The sequence below is a fragment of the Natator depressus genome, chromosome 1 (assembly GCF_965152275.1).
Source record: "Natator depressus isolate rNatDep1 chromosome 1, rNatDep2.hap1, whole genome shotgun sequence".
Taxonomy (NCBI): Eukaryota; Metazoa; Chordata; order Testudines; family Cheloniidae; genus Natator; species Natator depressus.
The window spans coordinates 338,343,523-338,367,354 of NC_134234.1; the positions used below are offsets into that span (position 1 = coordinate 338,343,523).

General features: G+C 45.3%; 1 long non-coding RNA gene across 1 annotated transcript in view; it reads left to right on the forward strand.

Moving 5' to 3' along the window:
- Positions 1-2,232: 2,232 nt before the first annotated feature.
- LOC141980925 (uncharacterized) overlaps positions 2,233-23,832 on the forward strand; it is a 48,968-nt gene continuing 27,368 nt past the window's right edge. Inside the window, exon 1 of the long non-coding RNA XR_012637631.1 lies at positions 2,233-2,356. This is a non-coding gene — a long non-coding RNA (uncharacterized LOC141980925). The remainder of the gene's footprint in view (positions 2,357-23,832) is intronic.

The window sequence follows — 23,832 nt, forward strand, 5'->3', positions numbered from 1 at the left end:
ATGTAACACTCTCAATCTCAGTAATTTTAGGTTTATAAAGATTCTTGGAAGCTGGCAAAATAGCTTTTAAAGAAAAAAAAAATCCCAAACCCTACATCAGCAAGGAAACTCCCCTAGTGGGTTATTTATGAAACAAACATGTTTTTGTGCTTCTGGAGACTTGTCAAGACTAACAATGGCATTGTTTGTGCAAGGGGGATTTCTGTTTCAGGGAACAGCCTGGAAGCTGCAGAGATCAGTGTTCCAAACCACAGGCATTTGGGAATCCTGAGTCAGGCCTCAACAGATCATGAGATTGGCTTAAAAATCATGAGATGTTAAAAACAATAAATATTGAGGGTTGTTTTTGGCTTCTGCTTTTGGAGCCTTTAGGGGGCATGTTTTCAATCTTCCTCTCCCTCCCCCCCCACCATGAGGCTGGAAACTTACTTTTTTTATGAAAGCTGAAATTCTCACAAACTCACATGCCCTAGGAGCTGGGGCTTTAAGAAAGACACCAAATAACTCAAGATTCACAACAAAATCGTGAGTTGGCAACACTGAAACGTACAATGAAAAACAAATAGCTAGGTAAAATAAGGGGGAAAAACCTAACATATTGTAGGCATCATGGTCCAGTGCATATGGTGCTAGGCTAGGAGGCAGGAGACTCTACCACACACCTTGGGAGAGTCACTTCATCTCTGTCTCAGCTTTTCCGGTCTGAAAACTGGGGATTGTGATACTTCCTTTGTTAAAGCACTTCAAGATCAACCAATGGTAAGAGCAAGATAAGACCTCAGCAATCCCCATGGAGTGGCTGGTTCATAGAATCATAGAATATCTGGGTTGGAAGGGACCTCAGGAGGTCATCTAGTCCAACCCCCTGCTCAAAGCAGGACCAATCCAACTAAATCATTCCAGCCAGGGCTTTGTCAAGCCTGACCTCAAAAAAACTTGAAGGAAGGAGATTCCACCACCTCCCTAGGTAACCCATTCCAATGCTTCACCACCCTCCTAGTGAAAGTTTTTCCTAATATCCAACCTAAACCTCCCCCACTGCAACTTGAGATCATTCTTCCTTATTCTGTCATCTGCTACCACTGAGAACAGTCTAGATCCATCCTCTTTGGAACCCCCTTCCAGGTAGTTGCAAGCAGCTATCAAATCCCCCCTTATTCTTCAGACTAAATAATCCCACTTCCCTCAGCCTCTCCTCATAAGTCATGTGCTCCAGCCCCCTAATAATTTTTTGTTGCCCTCGGCTGGACTCTTTCCAATTTGCCTACATCCTTCTTGTAGTGTGGGGCCCAAAACTGGACATAGTACTCCAGATGAGACCCTACCAATGCCAAATAGAGGGGAATGATCACATCTCTCCATCTGCTGGCAATGCTCCTACTTATACAGGCCAAAATGCCATTAGCCTTCTTGGCAACAAGGGCACACTGCTGACTTATATCCAGCTTCTTGTCCACTGTACCCCCTAGGTCCTTTTCTGCAGAACTGCTGCCTAGCTGCTCAGTCCCTAGTCTGTAGCAGTGCATGGGATTCTTCCGTCCTAAGTGCAGGACTCTGCACTTGTCCTTGTTGAACTGCATCAGATTTCTTTTGGCCCAATCCTCTAATTTGTCTAGGTCCCTCTGTATCCTATCCCTACCTTCCAGCGTATTTACCACTCCCAGTTTAGTGTCATCTGCAAACTTACTGAGGGTACAATCCACGCCATCCTCCATCCAGATCGTTCATGAAGATATTGAACAAAACCAGCCCCAGGACTGACCCTTGGGGCACTCCGCTTGATACCAGCTGCCAACTAGACATGGAGCCATTGATCACTACCCGATGATCTAGCCAGCGTTCTATCCACCTTATAGTCCAGCTAGTACCCCACCAACCCTGAGGAGAAGCTGAGGGATAATCTTCATTCCTCCAGCCATTCTGCATCTCCCCCCACCCTTTTTTTTTTTTAAACTTCCCCTCACCTACTACCCAAGACCCTCCCACCCAATGAGGCAATCCCGATGCAATTTTTATTGCCTTGTACCAGTCAGAAGGGGTCACTACTCGCTGCAGCATACTGGGATGGATGCGTTGTCCCTGTACTCCCAAAGTTACAGTGAGTAAAAGGACTGTAGAGCTTGGTGCTGCTCTGAGAGTGAGGGACCAAACACTAGCCTTCAGTCTGGAGTCCCTCCGGGGGTTGTGTTGCTGGTCGACTGCTGAGCTACCTTCTGCTTCTTTGTAAAAACCACAGAACAAAAATGGACGAGAGAGCTGGCAGCCCAGGATTCTCTGGGAATTGCTGTATCTCAGTGCATCTGAAGAAGGGCTCGTCGCCTTGCAAGACATGGCCCAGAGCTGGTGACAAAGTCAGGTGAGTAGATTAAGCTGTGCAGGGGTAAAGTGAAAAGAGAAGTGGGGCCCAAAACAGAGCCCTGAATGATGCTGACAGAGTGTGGAAGAGGTAAAGGAAGAGGCAGGGTGGGACTGGTTGGGGAGCAAGCAGAGAGTCCAGATACAGTAAAAATCCTCTCCAGCCTGCTTTGTTCAGTTTCATCTGTAAATCGTGCACCATGCTCATCAAACTAAATACTGCAGAGGAGGCATTCCTGCTTCAGTTGATAGTTCTGTCTGATGCCATTTGGGAGATTAGCATATCCCAGAAATGGGGAGCCTGCCAGGAAAACATGAGAGAGAGGATAAAGGAGAGAGCTGCCTTCAGGGAAAGGGAATGGTGTCACCACTGATAGCCACTTTACCTCACCCACAATGAGTAAGCGCTTGCTGACGGCACCACTGTTGCTGCACTTCCACATTAGCTTGTTCCTGGGGGAAACGGTTCCTAACAAAATTACCTGTGACATAGTGGAGAGGCTTGAAAAACAAACAGAGCAGCATTATACAGTGATAGGGCTGGTGTTAAGGATATGTCACTGGGACTGATGTTAGGCTAGTCCAGAATCTTCCCCAGGCCTATTCCAGAGTACAGGCAATAGGTATGGTGGGTATTTATCAGCACCTGCTCTGAATGTGAAACCTCACCCTGCAATGTAATAGAGCTGCTGTTGGTGACACCCTGGCTTTTTGGTTCAGACATACACAGTTCTCTCTCTCTCAGAATATTTTGGACAGTATGAGGGAATCAATTACTTTTGCTAATTACTAATAGTTTGTAGTCGTTCTCTTTAAATTTAATACTCTGAGAATAATTAGACTCACCACACCAATCACGCAGCAGCATAAATACTAATTACACAGAAAACACTACATTAAAAGAACATTATAAAGGTTGTAAAGTCAAGCAGTCAAAAGGTAGGAAATAAGTTAGGAAACCTTCTTCACTCAACCTTAATTCAGTCCTCTTGTGCATAGGCATTATGACAATCATTAATTACATGATCACATAATTTTTTCCACCCTGCCTCATTCAGTGCACAGGATGGATCTGATCTGGAGATGAATCAGGGTTGGGTAGTCCAGGAGGCTGTTGTCTGTCAGACCCCTGCTTCATTGTTACAGAAGTTGGAAGGAGAGTACCTATTGTGGTTCTGCGAGATGGGTCTAAGCCCACTCATAGCTTAAGGCCCTCCCTCTTAGCTGTGGGGGGCAGGGATGGGCCAGTGAACCTAGGCCACAACTGAATACTGGGGACGACAAATGGGAAACCAGGAGCGGGAGTGAAGGTCATAGGATGAAAATCAGGTGGCTGGAAGAGGACACCGAGCAAAGCACCACAGACATATGCTGCTCTTCAAAGTCAGTGGACACTACCCAGAGGAACTCTACTTGTTGGAGGGAGAGTGCTGAATGAATCAGGGGCTTGCAGGAAGAGAAAGAATGATCTCACGGTTAAGACAGTTGCATGCTACACTGGAGAATTGGATTCTATTCCTGCCTCTGCCACAAAGGGTCTATGAGATGCTGGGAAGATACTTAAACCAAAGTTTCCACAGGAACACAATTGTGTGCTCCTCGTGTTCTGGGTACCTGACGTGAGATTCTGGAGTCTGATTTGCAGAAGTGCTGAGTGCTCACAGCTGCAGCTGAAATCCGTGGGAGTTGTGCTGTGAACATATTCAGTGCTATGTAATGCAAGTACTCTGGAAAATCAGGTTTCAGAGTGGTAGCCATGTTAGTCTGTATCCGCAAAAAGAACAAGGGGGACTTTTGTGGCACCTTAGAGACTAACCCATTTATTCGGGCGTAAGCTTTCATGGGCTAAAACCCACTTCATCAGATGCATGGAGTAGAAAATACAAAAAAAAAAAAATCAGAACCTTGGTATTTCAAATGGGGCACCCAAAACTAGTAGGTGCCTTTTGGCCTTAATTTCTTTGTGCCTCAGCTCCCGTATCTGTAGAGCAGGGATATCCCCACCCCTTCATTTCGTTATTGTGATGATAAAGTAACGTTTGTGAAGCTCTCAGATTCTGGAGCGATAAGCGCCATAGAAAAGCCTATGAGGAAATTAATAATTCTAGCTTGACAGCAAGGTTTGAATAGTATGCACAACATAAGGCCTGACCCCACACAGTGAATGGTGATGAGAAGATAAAATATTGAATATGTACTCATTAAGTGAGCACTGTCCATCCTATGTACTGAATGAGGCAGGGTCCCTGTAGGAAAAGTAAAGTAATCGTGTAACTACAAATTGTATCCTAATTTATGTCCAAGAGGCCCAAATTAAGGTTGCACAGAGAAAAGCCAACCTCCACCCCAGACTTTAGAGCCCAAGCTCCAGTCCAAGATGGAACATCTGCGTGGCTATTTTTAGCTGTGTAGTGTAAGCTGTGGGAGCCTAAGTCTGTAGACCCAGGCTCTGAGACTTGCTACTGCAGGTTTCTTTGCCATGCAGAGGTTCCTTAAGTGTCTGTCTAGGATTTTTATTCTTCAAAGCTCTTTAGAAACATTAATTAATCATCACACCAGCCCTGTAAGGTGATGAGTACCATAGAAATGCCTAAAATTAAATAATGCCCATCTGACAGAATATTTAGGTGTCTTCCCCAAGGCTAGAGGAAGTCCATTTCCAGGAGGGAATTGGATACAGGAGTTTACAGAATAATAGTTGTGTATCCACAGCAGTGCACTACCGAGTCAGAGGAAGGATGGTCCAATGGTTATAGCAGTTACCTGAGACTTAGGTGGAGTTCCTTGCTCTGCCCCAGACTTTGTGACCTTGGGCAAGTCAGTTGGCCTCTTTGTGCCTTAGTTCCCCAAGTGTATATTAGAACTGGGAAAAGTACAAAGCAAGACAACAAAAATTACTAGGGCGATGAAACAGCTTCCATATGAGGAGAGAGTAAAAAGACTGGGACTGGTTATCTTAAAAAAAAGATGACTAAGGGAGGAATGTGATAGAGGTCTATAAAATCATGAACGGTGTGGAGAGAGTGACCATAACACAAGAACCAGGGGTCACCCAATGAAATTAATAGGCAGCAGGCTTAAAACAAACATAAGGAAGTACTAATTCATACAATGCACAGTCAACCTGTGGAACTCGTTGCCAGAGGATGTTGTGAAGGCCAAAAGTATAACTTGGTTCAAAAAAGGACTGTTACATTTATGGAGGTAGGTCCATCAATGGCTATTAGCCAAGGTGGTCAGAGATGCAACCCCCACACTCTGGGTGTCCCTAAGCATCAGACTGCCAGAAGCTGGGAGTCGATGACAAGGGATGGATCAATCAATAATTGTCCTGTTCTGCTCATTCTTAAGCATTTGGTACTGACCACGATTGAGTACTGGACCATATGGACTGTACTGGACCCAGTATGGCCACTTTTATATTCTTATGTGCAAAATGGGTATAATAGCACTGACTGACTTCACAGGGGCATTGTGAGGAGAAGTACCTTAAAAAGATTGTGCGGTCGTCAGATACTACAGTAATGGGCAGCCTATCTGTGCCTAAAATAAATGGTTTACAGTCAGATTAAAGCTGTGTCCTGATGAGTTTGCAGTCTAATGAAGTAATCACACATACAGCTCGGAGATGAAAATGACCTATGAAGTCACCCAGTCCATATCCTTGCCAATATGGGATTGGTCTTTATATTTTCCAGTGCTCTGTCTTGTGTAGTTATAAATGTTCCAAGCAATACAGCTTCCACAACTTCTTGGAGAATATTCCACAGTTCAATTGATCTCTCTCCAGAAGTAGCTACTCGGCCTACAGGTTTCCTTTCTTAAGTTTATCCCATTGGTCCCATTTATCACCTTTGTCATGTTGTAAGGATAAGTATCAAGTTAACAGAATGGGAGTGTGCAAATACAATGCTCACAATAACGGGGAATGATGAGCTAATATCTCTGTTAAGCCTTTGAGCATTGCCAATGTAAATTAATGCTTCCAGGAGCATGAGCTGACGAACGATGAGCTGTGTGCTTGTGAACTAGATAAAAATGTGGGGCCTTGTCTCCTTCACTAAACCTTGGCTTAGCCAGACTAAACCTATTTAGCTCTTTTAATCTGTCCTCAAATCAGTCCATCCTCCACTGTGATTGGATGATGGAGAGGATGTGATAGATATATTAAATTTTGTAAACATTTATACAGTGAAATACTGGTTCCATCAAAGTCTGTGGCAAAACTCCCATTGACTTCACGGGGGCCAGGATTTTGCCCCCGAACGTTTAGTTTTGCAGTACATAAATCAGTGTTTTAAAATAAGCCAGTTCATCCTTTTTTCTCTTTACAGGTTTGTTCTGACTGTAGAAACACACAACCATTTGCATTTAATAGCATCGTAAGTGGCATATTTTATTCAAAGCTTTAATGAGTTTCTTTGGTGCCCCTGGGGACTTCTCAATTAGGAAGCTAGTATGATAGGATTTTAAGCACCCTGCTGTACACATCAAAAGCTTTTGATGACTTTGCTCTATTGACTTTTTTGCAGGAGTTTCATTGGTTTTACTTTTAAATACATGCATCTCAGACTGGCAGAAGAAAGTAAACAGGGACATTTTTGCAGCATTTTGGTCTCCTAGATTTAAAAAGCTCCTCAGTGCTGCAGTGGGAACAGATTAACCTAGAATTAACGAGGACATAGACAAATGCAATGCTTTTGTTTTGGTTGCAGATGTGGCTGATCTTTTTAGGCCTGGTGTGTACAGAATCTCTGTACAGGTCTAACCTATTTTGGTTAGAGGTAGTACGGTGGGTTGGTTGTTTTTTGGTTTTTTAACTAAAATAGTTACATCAGTAGAACTCCTAGTGTGGGCACAATTATACTGGAATAAAGGTGCCTTAAATGGTCTAGCTGCTTCTCCTTTCCATATGAGAAGAAGATATTTTGTTTATAAACACATTTATACAGGTATTTCTGTCTCTACACTAGGAAGGTTTTTCAGTTTACTAACCTGATATAGTTAAAGCAGTGCAACTTTTATGTTCAGACAAGTCCTTAGATTGCTTTAGAATTCAGGCCTCCTCCATTATCCTAGCTTTACAACTGATTTTAAAAACTGTACTTAAACAGTATGGTGTACTGGAGGACACACAGGTTTTTTGCATCTCCTCTGATATGCTAAACTCCCCATACTCAGCACTGTTACTTTGAGGGGATGGATTAATTTACAGGATTTTTAGTTGTAACAGCAAATTCTGTATTTGGAGTTCACCTTTAGCTGCACTTACACCTTGTAAATACCAATCAAGTCATGCAATTTTTTTTAATGAAACAAAAATCTTGTTTCATGGTAGTCTGGGCCCAATCCTGCAGTCCTAAAACAGGCAAATTTTCCACTGATGGAGGACATTCTTCTGACTCAGCATAATTCCAAGCGTTTTTTTAAAGAGACATCCTGTGGTTTTGGTGAACACATTCTCTTAGCTATCATACTAATGGCATTTTAGATAATTAAATCTGGAAGAATTTTTAAAATCCGATTGACTTGTCAACATCTTTCTGCCTAGACAATACAAATAAATTGGTCAGTTTTATTTTGGGTTATAGTTAGTCAGTTTCACTTTCCGATTCTGAGTAGCTAAATGGCCTGGGGGCCGTATCTGGCCCTCCAGGCAATTTAATCTGGTCCTCAAGCTCCTGCCGGGGAGTGGGGTCCAGGGCTTGCCCCATTCTAGAGCCCTCACCCCCCCTACACCCCAACTCCCAATTTTGTGAGCATTCATGGCCCGCCATACAATTTCCATACCCAGATGTGGCCCTTGGGCCAAAAAGTTTGCCCACCCCTGAGCTAAGTGGCTTGATATGGAGGTTGGAAACAGTACAGGGGAGTGTTTTATTTACTTTAAAATACTGTTGTCCATTGGATTTTAAAACCCTTCATGAAAACATTTTAACTGGTTCTACATTACCAAAACCTTGTTTTTACAAAATCTAAATTTTGAACCAGTGACCTGGTGGTGTCTGGACATGAAACTATCAAAATTTACTTTTGGGGTGAATCATGGGAGATCATGGAGAAATGAAACTACCCATAGAAAATGGGTATTTTTAAAAAAGTCCAGAGTGACAGCTCTTGCATGGAGCTGATAGTAGGATTACAACATGGGAGTGGCCAGTGGAAGGGGTACCAGATTGGCACTCAGGAAGCTTGTTTCCTTTTCCTGGCTCTTCCATGGACTCACTTGTGTGACCTTGCGCAAGTGTCTCAGCCTCTCTTTATACCTCAGTTTCCCAATCTGTAAAATAGGGATCATGACATTTAACCATCTTTGCGAAGCACCTTGAGATCTACAGCTTGGAGGGGAAACACTATAAACATTCTAAGTGTAATTAACAACATGGAGCCATAGCACCAGATTTGTAACTGCTGGTCTTCGTGGAACAGGCTTGGATTCCCGTATAGCTGATTCAGTCCTTCATTCTTCTCAGCTAGAGGCACTGAATTCAGTGCAGTTTACTATGAGAGGAGACATTAAAAGCCAAGCTCCTGTCCAGTCGGCATGTACATTGGGCTTTCCATAGAAGTAGGGATTGCCCCAGGTTTTTTTGGCCAAAATTCCTCTTTGGCTGCTATAATGGAGCATGCTGTATGCTGGCAGTCTGCCTGATTTCTGAACTTCACTGGTGCTGCATATATATTAGGCCTGATTCTGCATGCCCTCTTGATGGAGGACTCAGTGACACTTCAGTGGGAGGGTCTGTGTAAAGGATATATAAAAGCAGGGCCACCCTTTGGGAGGTTCTTTGGAATGGACGGTGCTATGCAGGAAGTCAGGATGATAATCTCACTTTAGGAGAAGAAAAGATACAATCTGTCCTCTTACCACAGAGCGCCATGAAATCCATAGACTCCCAATGACTTCATAGGGCTGTAGATCAGTTAGTTCTCAATCACGGTCTTACCTCTAAAATAACATTCCTTGGCCAAATTCTGCTCTTACTAGCATCTGAGCAGTTCCCATTGCCTTCAGTGAGAGCTGCTTGTGTGCAAATGAGAGCAGGATTTGGCCCTTTATTTCCTGTAAGTAAACTGAACCAAAGGATGTACTGACCTTGACCGATATGATTGTTTCCCCATCTTCCTGTGTCTGATTAAATGTAACTTATACTTGCTGTATAATTTACTCTGTTTATTGCTGCGATTTAAGGTGTCATTATTGACACCAAGATGTAGCATTCAATAGGTAAATCTTACATTAATTTGCCACTAAAGAGCCCTGTAATTCAGAGATTTGTTGTAAGTACTAACACAAAGGGCATAATATCTTGGAATCCACACATGCTACATAGCTGAATGTCAGCAATATAGTAGTGCAGGGAAATGTATTACCAGTGACTATCTCTGTGTAATATAGTTTCTATATCCCTTTTTTAACCTTAATGTCCTCTCTCACACAGTCCATTCTTAGCCAAGAACTGCTCAGGATAAAAGATTTTTCCCAGATATGTACTTATATGCCATTTACAATTCTTTTTTTTAAAATCTCATTTGAAATAAGTCCTGTCTCTTTTGCACAGACATTAAAGCGCAAACGGGGCACTTTTTTGTAAGAGCGACATGCATCAGTGCAGAGCTGGCCACAAGTGGGCCCTACAACTTTATTACAATAGCAGTACTAGAGTTAATTTGATTAATTATAGTAATAATAATGGTAAGTGACTAGTTAATGCCTGTAAAAGCAATTTGAAGCATATGAACACAATGTAAGTGCTATTGATTTATTACTTGCTTTACTCCCTTGCTTTCCTCTGTATGAACCCTCATTGTGATAAACTATAAGGAACATCATAGTTTATCCACTCAGGAATTGTATTATTGCCTTGTGAAGTAGAAAGGTAGTGATGATATCACTTAAATATAGAGCAGACACAGACCAGCCTAGTACACTTGTCAAATGAGTTAAGGGAGAGCTCCCAAGTGGTGTGTAGAAGTGGAAGCAGGAGAGTATTGTGGATGGTCTCCAATGAGCTCTAGTCACAATAATGCTCTCTGGGTGTGGGTACAACTACCTTTCACCCCAGGATCTCAAGCACTTCACAGAGGTGAAGGTTGTTTTCCCCATTTTCCAGCTGGGGAAAGTGAAGCACAGACAAATCAAGTGATTCTACCTGTGTGGAGTCAAAGTCAGGGCTGGGAATAGTGAGCAAGGTTTCTGATTCCCAGTCCACCACAGGAGAGCATGCTGCTCATGTATTCTCATGTATGCCACATGGTTTTTCAGAAAATTTTAGAAGAAACACACTGAAAGTGTGGGGCTGCCTCAAATGATCAAACTTGTAATAACTGAAGCAAAGCCAGTTTTCCAGGTGAAGAGACAGAAAAATGAATACCAAAACCTAAAACCAAAACTTTTCTTTAATAAAAGCTTTCCTATTAAATTGGAGGTGAAGAACACACCAGTTCTCCCATTAGCTCCTCTCTTGTCCACTTTGCAACCCCTCTCAACATCTGCATCATCCTCCCTCTTCAGTCCTCTCCCCATGCTCCTCTCTCTCCCTTTTCACCTTCTCTGTTACCTTCTCTATAAAAAGCTCAGTGCACACATCTATATTTAGCGGGGGGGGGGGCAAGAATCCATCCTAATCCATCCATTTATCAGTTTGTGTGAGATCTCTACTCTGATCTGAAGGAGATCGACAGAGAATTCTGAGATGCCTGTAGTAAGATCTCAGCCAGGGCTGAATGCAAATAGACCGCTAGGTCTACAAGAAGCAATTACTTCAGCAGCTGTTTCCCACTGAGAGATCATCCAGGGGACAAGCAAACTAGCCTCTTGTTTGTTATGATGCTTTTTAAAACTGAAATAGTGGATGATTTTAACTGAACTTCAAAGAGTTCATTTATGTTCCTCGATAGAGCTGGAAACCACCTATATAAAAGTTGGTCATTAGCTGTGACTTACAGAAGAGATGGGCCAGAAACAAGCACTCTCACACTTAAGGGAAACTTGGATCCAAATCTAGACTGGACCCTTATGACTATAATAAAGGATCCAGAAACCAGTAAACAAAGAAACCACACTAACAAAAAAAATTTAACTAACAAAGCTGCGTCTATTCCTCATCAGATTGTTGTATGTTATATCCATGCTCCAACTATTTTGCTTGTTTGTGCCTTTTGGATTGTATATTGTCTAGGGCAAGGATTGTTTCTTTATCTATTGGTATAGCACCCAACAGACTGTGGTCCTGAACCTGACTCAAGAATTTGGGTGCTACTATTATATAAATGTTTTAATAATGGGCCAGACAAACTTGGATCTGAACACCCTTGAATCATGGGGAAATTTGGATCTGGATCTAAAGTTTGCTGTGACTGTTTCTCTTCCTCATTGCTGAGCAGCAAGAATTTAGCGAGGAAATACGTGAAGTGGGCGGGCTAACACTCCCCCGATGAGTAACATGTACAATTTATACTTTCGACTTTTATTGAAAATCTGTGATCAGGTGCCTCTCAAGTTAATGTCAATAGGAATCTCACTTTGGCTGATCTCCAGGAAGCCTCTCCAGTGTGTGACTAGATCTCCCATGATGGCTAAGAAAAGACAACAACAAATTAAATCCTACTTAGAGCCTAGCAATGAAGGTTCGATACGTCACCTTGGACCATGAGCTTCTCTGATGTCACAAGCTGAACAGCTTTGAGCCTTGGAGACCTTCAGAGAAAACCTAGGGTTCTGGAGAAGTGGTGCCAGGGATTTGTTATTTATTCATTGCGATTTTTGTCATTTGCATAGCTGTGGGGCCTAGAGGCCCCAACCATGATCAAAGCCCCACTCTGCTAGGTGCTATACAAACACATTATAAGAGACCGTCCCTGCCCCAAAGAGTTTATAATCTAAATAGACAAGATGAACAAAGGGAAGAGAAATAGCTCTGTTGTAAGGTAGGCAGTGCTATGTTGCAGGAGGTGCTATATTTTGGATGCTAAAACTGAGGTCTTCCCCCACTTATGTCCCATGACACCTTTCACCAAAGCAAGGATGTGAACCACAATATCCTTGACAGATTCCAGTTCAGATAGGCACACTTCCAGCCCCTGAAATCTCCTCTGCACTTCAGATTGGAGGCATTCTTCTTCCTCATTTCCTGCCATAAAATGTTGTGTAGTGTTGTTCTGCACTCTTAAACAGCTGCTGTGTTCCCCCCAAGAAGTGGCTCCATTTCAGAGGCAGGAAAAGGGATTAGAGCGGAGTGAGATTTTTAGATGACAAACTTAAAAATAAAAAAAAAACCCCACAGATTAAGTGACACTGAAACATTCTGTGAATTTGTGCCGATTTTTAACAAATTGTTTCAGTCGGGGGGAAAACACACAAAAAAATCTGAAAAAATTTAAATATTTCATTTTTTTAACATTTTATTTTTTTTTTACTATGAAACAAAAAATGGCCCAAATCAAAATAAAATGTGGGGTTTTTTTTGTCTTTTTGTTTTGGGTTGAACAAACCAAAAGATTTTTTTTGACTCCTTCTCAATTCACTGAAAATTTAATTTAAAAAAACCTCATTTTTAGTTTGACCTGAAATGATTTTTAAAAAAAGTTTATTTGGAATAGCCAGCAAACCAAAAACTCCATTATTTGTCCTGCTCTAGAAGTGATTGTTGCATATGGAGTGGACCCTTCACGATAAAAAGTGCTACATGGAAGTATCTTCCTTTTAATAATACCTTACATATAATTGAGGAACTTGCAGGCTATGGGCTGAATTGTGTTCTTGAACACCCATTCAATGGGGCTGTAGCACCTGAGTGGAAGTGGCCTAAGACATCCTACCTGCGCATTGCAGATGTAAGTGGGGGAATGGTCCCACTGTTCTAGGGAACTTTCCTGGCTTATTCACTACCCTGGTGAAGTGGGCTAGCGAAAGGATCTGAGTCCTTGCTCCCACTTCCTTTACCCAGAGGCCTGCCTGACCTCAAGGGCTCCCCTTCCACTCTCCTGTGTGGCAGAGTCCTCGTAACCCAAACAAGGCTGGGCCCAGATTCCTGGGGGGCTCGACCCCCAACCTTGTCATGGTCACTTAGGGCAGGGGCTAGGGTGTTTCCACTCCAGGGTGCTCTCTCTGCACTGGATGCTTCCTTGACCCATTGATCATTGCATACAGTTCCAAGCAAATGCAATTGATTAAACAGCAATCAATTTAAAAAAATAAGGAAAAATAGGAAAGGCTAAAGGAAAACCCGTCACCCCGCTCTGTGGCACAGGGACATCACAACCAGTGTCCATGGAACGTCAGGGAAGTTCAGTCTGTTCCTCACAAGTCCCAGGCCGCCTTCTCAGGCCCTGGCTGTGCTGCACGGATGCTGTGGGTCGGACACATGCTCTGGCGGTGGCCACATGCCCTCAGGCTTTAGGTGGCAGGACCCTTCTTCCCAGCATTGCCCCCGCCCCGTCGGGGTTACGATCCCCCTCCAAGTCTGGCCTGCAGGGCCTCTGGGCTGGGGTTGTCTCCATGCCAGGGTCCCCCTCACTCTCCGTAGCTGCTCACCGCACCCAGCCCCACTCTGCCTCAGCGCTGCTGCTCTGCCTCCAGCTCCCTGGGCTCCTTCTCTGGCCCCTCTGGCTCTGGTTGCTGCAGCTCTGCTCCCAGGGCAAGTTTGCTCTCTGGACTGCTTCTGTGACTGCTCCCAGCCCTGACCTGCTTCCTGGGCTGCTTTTCTGGCCCCTCTGGCTCCCCAGCTCAGCTTGGGCCCCTGCTCTCTCCTTAGCTCAGCCCCACTCTGTCTGACCCAGGTAATTCCAGCTCACACGGAGGACACCCCCCGGCCTCCTGACTCCCTAATTAGCCTGCCCACTCTGCCAATCAGGCTGACCTGGAGCATTGGCCTCTTCCCCATTGTTTTCGGGGTCCCAATTTCCCATTGACCCTTCCCCTTTCTTTTGGTACTGGGAGCTAGCCAACCAAAACACCCCACTGAGTTTTAGTAAGGGGACAGGAGTCCCCTTACACAGACACAGGTAGAATGCCTGGATGGGATCAGAGGACTGGATTCAGTGCAATGCCCAGTGTTCACTGCACCCCTTTTAAAGGGTGTGGATCTTTCGTTCTTCTCCGCCACAAGCCTTCTCGCTCTAGGCCTCCTGCCAGGTGCTAGCAGTGATGGGGATTGGCCACTCCCTGAACAGAGCAGGCCATGCCCCCTTTGCAGCAGAGCACTGCCAGATGTGGCTAACTGGCCGTCCACTCAGGCTACTGTAGGAAGGTGAGGGAAGAGACTCCCTGTATCCTCTTGCTACTCCATGCCCCAGTGCAAGAACAGCTGCTTTCCACATAAAAAAGAACAGCCCGTTCATCTGAGACGAGGGACATCAGGTATGACAAATGGCTCTCCAGGAAGGCACAGGCAGCCCCACTAGCAGAGCATGGCTGCTCCTGGCACTAACACAGCCTTTGCTAGGCCACCCTCTGGAGAGCACAAGCTCTGTTTCACATTTATTACCCCTCCCCTTTATGCCCCCTGCCTTGTTTTAAGGCTGAATGATTTCCATTGTGTTCAGAATAACACTGCGTCTCCAGCCTCACAGCTCCTCCTTTAACATCCTCACTGGCAATGCTCTGCTGAGTGAGGATTTCAATTTTCCATTCTAAACTTTGTCTTATTGAGCCAGTGAGTCATCTTGCTCATTAGCTGAACTTTGAATCTCTCTCCTTGTTATCCGCTGGATCTCTTTCAGCCTTGTTTCCTAGCAGCGGAAGCGCCTGCCTCTCCCTTGGTCTGCTGTGGATTGCAGCATCGCTGCTGCAGTAGCATGTCCCTCAATCTGAGGGACTTCAATAAAAAGAGATGGGAGGAGGGTTTGTTTTCAATTCATAGTTGCCTTTCTGTGTAGCGAGGTTACTTCTAATACAGTGAGTCAGATTATTCAAGGGTATTGTGTGTACAATGGCACGCAAGCATCCATGCGTTCCCTCTTATTTTTCTTTGTGTTTTGAAAGCTACAAGGGCACTCAGCAGCAATTCTTTACGCCAGGTGCTAATATTCTGTTATTAACCCAGCCAAATGAGAGCTGGCTAGGGTAAATTCTCCTCTTCGTCCAACACAGTGGATCTAAACTCTGGTTTCTCTGCCTTCTCTTCAGGCACTGACCTCCCAGAGAGGGAGAGTAAAACGTTGCAGCCAAGAGCTGCCACATGGCTTCAAGAGGAGAATTTTGCTCTTACAGCTGAACTGATTGTTTTGGTGGGGGAGGGGGAATGGATCAAGAATGAAAGGGGTTGGAGAAGGAAAGAGTTTTAAGACCCTCCCACGAGTGACTTAGATGACCCAAAATTACCTCTAGACCACTGAATCTGAGTGGATCAAGATTAGGACAACCTGTCTCTCCTGCTTCTCAAGCTACAAAGAGGAACAAAGAATGATCATTCTAAGGGGATAAATCCTGAGCAATGTCACCTTCCTACCATTTGCTTCTCCATGTCTGGATGAATCATTTCCAGATGTCCTTATCTCCTGTAGGATAAAGGGAGCTTTTACATTTCATTGTCTCGTTGTCATCCAGATCATTTTTTTTTAGACCTTGATGATTTTTTACTATTAAGGTTTGGCAGCTCTAATTGTCTTCCTAAATTGTGAGGCAGTATGACAGATAAATTCTTCTGTCTTGGCATCCCACCATTTCTCAGTCTGCTTACGTTTCTTCCAGTAACTTGTCTCTCTTGTAACTGAAATGCTGGAGAGCCCTCCTCTTAAACTTATTATTTATGACCATAGGAAAGGTTACTCAATAAGCCATGAGTAAGACATCACCACAATATTAGCCCACTGCCTCCAGCATATTTGTCCTGAGTGACAGTGTATTGATTTTCTTTGGGAGATTATTGTTTTGAGTGAGCTTTGTTGTATTTTGAACAAATAGATTTTTTAATGCACTTTTTTTCCCCCCAGGCACCTCCCCAGGGTGTTCCTTAATGAATCTGTCCTGACAATGAGGTTCTCTCTGGCAGTGAGATCTAGTACAGTTTGATGGTTTCTCAGTAGAATTGGTGGAAGCCCATTCTCTTTGAGTCCTTTACAACTCTACTGGAGAATACAACATAGGGAGCAATCCTTGGGAGATGGACTATGTAACCTAACAGGTCTTTTCTATCACAAATTTTTCAGATCCTGGGTCTCTTGTTTCCTGCACCTCCAGTTCTCGAGTACACTAGGCTTCACAGAGCGATTAAATTTGCTGGCTTATAATTTCTGGCAATCGGGAGCTATGCCAACCTATACATTTCTTGGAAATCTAATTAGAACATTAATTCCCACTGACCTAAGAAACCCCCAATAAACAGAAAGATGGATATAATTAATTGCTGCTGCACGGCCACTTGAGGATCACCGTGTTTGTGGAAATGTATGCTATTTTGTCAGAGCAGAAGGCTTCTTGAGAGCACTTGGTTTATGAACTCTTCACTGAATGTGCTGATATGGAGGTACAATAAGTACCCACTAGATGGGAAACTAGTTATAAACTATCTGAAATCAGCCACAAGAAAGTGAATTGATGCTAGACCAAAACACAGACGTATCTTACACTTCCCCCCGCCCCCCACGTCACCAACTCAACACCACACACGCTCTGCAGGGACACTCAGTGATCAGGGGTCTTTCTAAGTTAATGCCAGTGACACCTGGGCTTATTTCTTGGTGTTTGTCCAATGTAGTGTATGGATGGACTTTCTAAGAACAGAATAACTAGCCTTGTGGCTCGTTTCAGCCGATGGTAACCCAGGCACTGAAGAATACAGGTGCAGCCTCACAGATGTTAGCCGCTAATCCCTTCCTACTTACTTCAGGTTAATGGAGCTCCAGATGATATTAAACTGGGAGGAGTTGCAAGGGAAAGTGACCTAGAAAGACTAGAAACATGGGCATAAAATGAGATTCAGCTTGGAGAAATGTTACCTCTATCAATGAGTTGAAAATGCTGAAAAAGAACAAGGGGTAACCATGGCTATGCATTGGCAGTAGGAGATGGCTGGGGAAAGAAGTCCCCTGGAGTTTGGGGATGCATATTCAGAGTCGTCTCATCACAGAGTACATGAGAGGAGTCTCTCTCCAGGCAGCTCTGGTTCAACTGCACCTCTGATTTGGCATTAGTTCTGGGTAATACATTACCAAAAAGATGTGGTCAAATTGGGAGCTGGGGTGTTCAGAGAAGAACAGGAAGTATAATGATGGGGAAAATTAGCCAATCTGTACTTATTTAATTTGTTTAAGTTTATTTATTGACTACGTTCATAAATAGGCAAAGGTGGTAAATACCAAGAAAGGCGAGGACATCGTTAGTCTGGTACAAGGGATATAATTAAGGGGACGAAATTAAAAAAGGAAATAAATTAGGATGAGTTCCAGGAAAAACTTCCTGACAGTAAAGTCAATTAGAAGAGCCTCCTTGGGAAAGCGATGGAAGCTTCATAACGTGGGACTTTTAAAATCCGATTGAAGAAAACATTTGAAAAAGTGCTAGACAGAGCAGTCCTGTCTTTTCAGGAAGAAGGGAAAGAATCATAGGATGGTCTGTCGTTAGGTCTTTCCCTCTCTAACTTATATGATTTGCTTTGATCAGGTTAACAACTTGTGCATGGCAGAGTATGGAGCTGTTGACCGTGAACTATCCCTATGGATTCAAGGCAGAATCTGTGCCTCAGTGATCCCTTTGATATTAGAAAGGATGGTGAAAAAGGGGGGACTATGAGAGGAAAGGTATCTTCTATATAGATGCCAGGAGAATGTAATGTATGATTGAAAATTTCAACCTCCAGCTCAGCAAAGGGTCCGTTTCATATTACTGGAGTAACAGATAGGTAGTCGAACTAGCATAATGATGGGGAATTAAAATGTCTACCTCTCTAATGTATCTATTTTAAGGTACTTTTAAGCAGTGACTATCAGAAGGCGGAGTTTATGGAAGTGATGAATGTCATAAATGAGGGGAGGGATAATACATTGGTGAGGCATGATACAGAACCAAACTCTGCGGTGCTTTATGTGCACCTGTTTCCAGTTGCCATGAATGCAACTCAGGGAAGAATTTGGCCTGCAAAGTCTTTGGAGAAAAACAATCGATAGTTGTAGATATTTTGACTCAGGCTGTAGATCGAGTGGATAGAAGCTTAAAAAAAATAAAGGCCAATCCTGTCCTCAGATGCATACACAGTGTAAGAGGAGGTGCTTTTGTCACTAGCATAGCTACTTCTAGCTCCTTTATGATTCTCTCTCCTGAACTGCCCTTGGCTTGGGAGACTCGCTTTTGTGGTAGGATTAGTGCTGCCGGGAAGGCAGAGTGATGGAACTAGTGTAACACACGTCTGCTTTTCCACCCCCTGCATTATGAAGCATTTATAATTGGCCCCACCTAATGGAGTTGCTCAGGTAGGTAATGACTCAGAGGCAAGCAGTGTTGTCACTTTACTCCCTAAATGCTATTGGCTCTAGTCCCTGGCTGGTTCACAGTGAAAAGATTATATGCTAGGGCTGGGAGAAAGGAAAGCACAGAAATACCCCCCGTATGACTGAGTCAGTTTAGAGAGAGACAAACACAGCAATTTCTGACTGGGTCTGAAGGGGGTGTCATCAGATGTTTGGCTGAGTGCGTGTGTTCTCTCTGTGTGCTGTCCCAGCTCTGCACAGATAATGGAGACGGCAGACTTTGACTGAACTGCCCAATAAATCCATAGATTAGGTTTTCAGCAAAGAAACTTGGCCAGGTTTACTGCTAATGAAGCACAGTGCTAACACCTTGGCTCCATGGTTACAGGTACAGTAACACATGTATGCTCGTGACAATGGACTGGCTCAGTTAGGAGCAGGACTTTCCACTGACCCTGGCACTTCCTCAGAGATACCTCTTTATGCCCCAATACAAACAAGTTACATATTACCCCTCTGACAGGGTTAGGTGCCACCCATCGCCTTGTACTTGTTGGTTCAATCAAAACCTCTCTATCCATAATACTGTCATCTTTAAGATGGGTCAGCATGTCCCTCTTATCTCTGGGGAGTGTACCTGTACCATTCTGAGTATCAGGGTGTTCTGGTACTGCCCTCCTGGAATGTGTTTGCATGAGTATTCTGTACCTAGCAATTAATAGGAATGTGTGTTTCTGCAATATCAGCCCCATGCTTGCCAGATTCTGTGAGCTTGCAAGCAGGCAAAGCCTGACTTCTGCTCACTTTGCTTCTTCGCTTTATATCAGCAAAGCTTGACCACTACTTTAGTTCAGGCCTTTGGCCTCACCCCAGGCCTCTGATCATAGAATCATAGAACATTAGGGTTGGAAGAGACCTCAGGAGGTCATCTAGTCCAACCCCCTGCTCAAAGCAGGACCAACACCAACTAAATCATCTCAGCCAAGGCTTTATCAAGCCGGGCCTTAAAACTTCTAAGGATGGAGATTCCACCACCTCCCTGGGTAACCCATTCCAGTCCTTCACCACCCTCCTAGTGAAATAGTGTTTCCTAATATCCAACCTAGACCTCCCCCACTGCAACTTGAGACCATTGCTCCTTGTTCTGTCATCTGCCACCATTGAGAGCAGCTTAGCTCCATCCTCCTTCAGATAATTGAAGGCTGCTATCCAATCCCCCTCACTCATCTCTTCTGCAGACTAAATAATCCCAGTTCCCTCAGCCTCTCGTTGTAAGTCATGTGCCCTAGCCCCCTAATCATTTTTGTTGTCCTCTGCTGGAGACTCTCCAATTTGTCCACATCCCTTCTGTAGTCGGGGGGACCAAAACTGGATGCAGTACTCTAGGTGTGGCCTCACCAGTGCCGAATAGAGGGGAATAATCACTTCCCTGGATCTGCTGGCAATGCTCCTACTAATACAGCCCAATATGCCATTGGCCTTCTTGGCAACAAGGGCACACTGCTAACTCATATCCAGCTTCTCATCCACTGTAATCCTCAGGTCCTTTTTCTGCAGAACTGGTACAAGGCCTTAGGTTTCAGGCTCTTTCTACTACAGGGGGCAGTCCAAGAGAAGGATACAAGGTTCACCTCAGACCTAGCAACTGGGGTATCCCTTGTAGTCCCCCTCCCCCCTGGCTAATCCCCTGCCACAGGTTTTAACTCAGGCAACTTTAAGAGCCCTGTAGGGCTGTTGCATCAGTGCTCCTGCCCTGAGAGTCCCTTTCAACCCTTTCTAGGCTGCCTCCTGCTTTGGCAAGTTCCCCTGTATCCAGCCACAGCTTGTCCAGAGCCAACTTTCAGGCTGCTGTCTCTGCCTGCACTCACTCTGATCCACAGCCCCACGGTTAGGGTGACCATATGTCCCTATGCTGAATATGGGACACCTGGCAAAATTACTCGTATTCAAGCAAGTTCAACTGCAATCAATCAGAACCATGCAGTACAAATGTTCAAGTTGACTGAGCCCCTCTTCAGAAGAAATATGGCGTTGCTGGATTCTTTTTATTTACCTTCTTATCTTTAAGGCTTATGGGCTCATACAGGGAGGGGGTGACACACACCCCTACCCCCCCTCACACACTCCCATACACCTCTCTTACATAGGGGGGTGACCGACCAACCTGACCCTCCCTGCCCGGTGCTCTCCGCCCTCCATGCCTGGCTGGGCCTCCGGGATGGACCCGCCTCTCCTGGTATCTGGCACCACGTTTTCCCAAGGCAACATTGGCAGGGGAGGGAGGAGCACATAGGGTCATATGCCTCCCCACCCTGATTTCTGCCAGGGTTCACACCAGAATGTGGCCAGCAGCAGACTGTCGGCACTCTGTGGGAGGGAAGGGACGGGAGCTGCTTCCAGCTGCAGGGGAGGAGGAGCAGGGGAAGGGATGACCTGCCCTGTGTTTTTGCAGAGCTCATCTTTTCCACCCCCCTCACCCCTGTGGCTGGAAACAGCTTGTCCCTGCTCTCCTGCACAGTGTCGAAAGGCAGCTAACACCTACAAGCTGCTGCTGGCCACCAACATAACCTGGCTGCCTCCGATTACAGCGCAGGCAGGAAAGACTTAAGTCCCAAGGATGCATTGTGCGCCAGGGAAGTGACTGCAGGGACTTCAGTGAACTCAGCCAGAGAGATGGCTTAGCAGGGGAGGGCACCTAGGGGATGGAGAAGCCCTGCGCTCCCTGCGGGCAGGACCCAGGGGGACGGGGGAAGAGTGCTGTGGAGCCTGCAGGGTCGTGGTGCAAACAGGCTGGAAATTGCTTCCGCCCACCACTCCAGAGTTTAGCTGAGGGGCGGAGAGGCTCCCTATGCCAGCACTGTGCAGGGCTTTGGAAAATGCAGGGCTCAGCCCCTCCTGGCCAGTGCCCCGGGCTGTAGGGTTTGGGGCTTTCTTGGGGTGCCAGCCCAGCCAGAGGAGGTGGGGGAAAGGAAGGAGCCTGTTAGCCAGGCTGTTGGTGAGCTGAGTGCTCCGACCAGGGGCTGGTTCTCCACACAGCGCTGGGAGCAGGACATACCTCACTTGGGGGGGATATGGAGGAAGAACAGCGGGGCTGGAGTGGTGACAGGGCAAAGCAGGGAGAGGACAGTGCGAGGGGAAGCATGTAAAGGGCTGATGGGTGGGCAGCAGAGGTGACACGTAAGCGGCCACCGCCTGGTACCTGCCCAGCGCCAGCCGGAAATGGGACGGGGGTGGGCCCTGCTGGCCAAGAGCTGTGCTGAGGGACCAGCAGGGGGAGCAGCCGGCCCCACGTGCTGCAGCTTTGCCCCACAACCAGCTTTGCACACACACACACCCTCACTGCTCCTGGGCGGGCAGCTGGTGAGCAGGGATCCGGCCAGCAGCAGACCTGCCAGTACTGACGGAGACAGAAAACATGGGACAATTTGCCCATTTTTAAGAAGAAGTCGGGATACCTGCATGAGGGCTTAAATATGGGACTGTCCCTTTAAAAATGGGATGTCTGGTCACCCTACCCATGGTTCTCCCTATGAGGCTGATTTGCCCCTGCCCCCATATGTTCCTTTTCCTGCTCACTTGGCAATGCATCCAGAGCCCCCTACTGGCTAGTGGATGAACTGGGTGCCTGTCTCTCCCACAATGCCATGGGACCTAATTCTTTCCCTCCAGTTTCATTCTAGGGTGTGTGAGTGTAGCCAGCAATGTTTCACTGGTCCGCCCCTTAAGAGTTACCATCATGCAGGCCCCATGTTTTGTATGTATCACTTTGTGTGTCATTGGGACGCTGCATCCTCACTCACTGATGCGCTGTCTCAATGCAGCCTATGGGGCAGAGGGGTTGGTGGGTGTTTTGCCTGGAAGGAGAAGGCACATGTTTTCCGGCTGTTCTTAAACTATCAACTCTGAGGTTCTAAGTATTCATATAAAAATCCCTCAAAACATGGCCAGAATGAGCCCCACACTCCCTGCTGGGTGGTGGGTGTGTGTGTTGGTTCCAGATAAGCCAGGGCCTGTGGAATATTGCCCCTCAAAAATGTTACAACTTTGGCAGTTACATATGATGGACTATTAGCACATAATGTGACCATATCTCATTCTATCCTCTTCATCCTGGCTACTTCATGTAAGGTGGGGGCACTTCTCTCTTCCCACTCAATGCCTCCCTCCCCCTCACTTGCAGCTGCTGAGTTGGCGTGAAGGAAAGAGAGCCCAGATCTCCCCTACTTCCCCCCCCTCACCTCTCTCCTTCATTTAGGTCATCGCCTTTTTAATTCCCAGCTTGCTTTACTTGTGCCAATGAGCTTTAGCTGGAACTAGAGGCCGGAAGGCATGAAAATAGCCCTAGTAGCAATCTGTGTCCTTCTGGTGTGCATAGAAACAAAACATTACACAGGAGACTGCCATCCCTTTCTGATCTCTCTTTCCTGACTGCCCCAGAGATCTATAGTATCACAAGGACCACCTGACTATCCTTGGGAATCTTTCGTGTACAACCAAGGGCAGAATGTGGTTCTCAGGATAGTTAGATAATTCTTGGATGTTACTCTAGACCTCTAAACAGTAAGAGGAAAGGTCAGTAAACCTTTGACATGCTAGAAAGGTCCATAAACAAGCCAAAGCTTTGAAGGGTTTTTGTAAAACCAATCTAACTGATGTTGATGTGGCTGGCCGCTGTTGAAGGGTGGGTCAGGAAGGAGCACGTGTTTTAGTACAAGACTCCTTTGTCTTGCTGTTAGTTGAATGGCCTGTCATAAGGTTCTGAAGATGCCTGTGTTGTTTCTTTACATCTGTACAAGAAGCCAGGCAGCAGAGAGTGGTGGTGGAAGCTCTGTGGTGAAGCTGAGAGAGTAGCTTCAGAAATAATTCTAGTTTTCATTTCCTAATAAAGTTCCTTGCTCAGTGATAGACTGCGATTGTTTCTATGATTCACTGTCACATGACAAGGTCAAAGGCCAATTTGTCTTAATCTTAAGAAATAAATTGTGATATGACGGGGGCTCAGGCCCTAGAGCCCATCCCGTGATCAGATTGTTGGTAAGGGTGTTTGCCCCAATGCCATTACCAAACCCC